We start from the raw sequence: 1,199 nt of genomic DNA, 5'->3' as shown, positions 1-1,199 counted from the left end.
CCAAGGGATACAGTAGACCTGAAGTGAAGCATCGGAATCTAAAACTGGACTCACAGGAGAGGTACAAATCATAGAAAGTGAGAGTGTCAGTCCTCTTGTACTTAAACCGGCATTGTGTCCTTTGAATTTAATTCCGATGCAATTTCTGTGTTTCATCGTCAATAAGAAGGTGCAAGGTATACAGTAAACCTGAAGTGAAGCATCGGAATTTAAAACTGGACTCACAGGAGAGATTCAAATCATACAAAGTGAGAGTGTCAGTCCTCTTGTACTTAAGTCGGCATTGTGCCATTTGTATTAAATTCGGATGCAATTCCTGTGTTTCATAGTCAATAAGAAGGTCCAAGGGATACACTAAACCGGAAGTGAATCATCGGAATCTAAAACTCGACTCACAGGAGAGGTTCAAATCATAGAAAGTTAGAGTGTCACACCACTTGTACTTAAGTCGGTATTGTGATTTTGTATTAAATTCGGATGCAATTTCTGTGTTGTATCGTCAATAAGAATGTCGAAGGGATACCGTAAAAATGAAGTGAAGCATCGGAATCTAAAACTGACCTCACAGGAGAGGTTCGAATCATAGAAAGTGAGAGTGTCAGTCCTCTTTTACTTAAGTCGGCATTGTGCGATTTGTGTTAAATTTGGATGCAATTTCTGTGTTTCATCCTCAATAAGAAGGTCCAAGGGATACAGTAAACCTGAAGTGATGCATCGGAATATAAAACTGGACTAACAAGAGAGGTTCAAATCATAGAGAGTTAGAGTGTCACTCCTCTTGTACTTAATTCGGTATTGTGCCTTTTGTATTAAATTCGGATGCAATTTCTGTGTTTCATCGACAATAAGAAGGTCGAAGGGGTACAGTAAACCTGAAGTGAAGCTGCGGAATCTACAACTGGACTCACAGGAAAGGTTCAAATCATACAAAGTGAGAGTGTCAGTCCACTTGTACTTAAGTGCGCGTTGTGGCATTTGTATTAAATTCGGATGCAATTTCTCTGTTTCATCGTCAATAACAAGGTCCAAGGGATACAGTAAACCTGAAGTGAAGCATCGGAATCTAAAACTCGACTCTCAGGAGAGGTTCAAATTATAGAAAGTTAGAGTGTCAGTCCTCTTGTACTTCAGTCGGCATTGTGCCATTTGTATTAAATTCGGGTGCAATTTCTGTGTCTCATCGTCAATAAAAAGTTCCA

The sequence above is a fragment of the Schistocerca serialis genome, chromosome 6 (genome assembly GCF_023864345.2).
Source record: "Schistocerca serialis cubense isolate TAMUIC-IGC-003099 chromosome 6, iqSchSeri2.2, whole genome shotgun sequence".
Taxonomy (NCBI): Eukaryota; Metazoa; Arthropoda; class Insecta; order Orthoptera; family Acrididae; genus Schistocerca; species Schistocerca serialis.
Note: the sequence above shows the minus strand (reverse complement) of the source record.